Genomic DNA, 280 nt, shown 5'->3' with positions numbered 1-280 from the left:
TCCGTCAATCTTCAATCGATATCCGCCAACAGCTCTCACGGCTAGCGCGCACGATCTGTGTCCAACTTGGTTCCCTCTTTGCCTCAGCGATACGCCTGCTCCGGTATCAATCAAACATAACTCCTTCTTCCCGTCTACCTCGACAATTGCTTGTATTGTAGCTTGTGTCAGTGCGCTAATCGTGACCCCCCCAGGAAAAGAGGAGTACTCTAAAGGTTTATTGTGTACAAGCGATCGGTTACGGGGACACTGATTCTTCCAGTGGCCAGGCTGCCACACA

At 51.1% G+C, this 280-nt stretch overlaps 1 protein-coding gene across 1 annotated transcript in view; it reads left to right on the top strand.

Moving 5' to 3' along the window:
- The window catches only part of T265_05698 (hypothetical protein), a gene marked incomplete at both ends in the record, with an annotated part of 103,740 nt that overhangs the window by 101,746 nt on the left and 1,714 nt on the right, over positions 1-280 (top strand). The window lies entirely within an intron of this gene.

Source organism: Opisthorchis viverrini, assembly GCF_000715545.1.
Source record: "Opisthorchis viverrini unplaced genomic scaffold opera_v5_108, whole genome shotgun sequence".
Lineage (NCBI taxonomy): Eukaryota > Metazoa > Platyhelminthes > Trematoda > Opisthorchiida > Opisthorchiidae > Opisthorchis > Opisthorchis viverrini.
The sequence above is the reverse complement of the archived record's forward strand: the minus strand, read 5'-3'. Positions and strand labels throughout refer to the sequence as shown.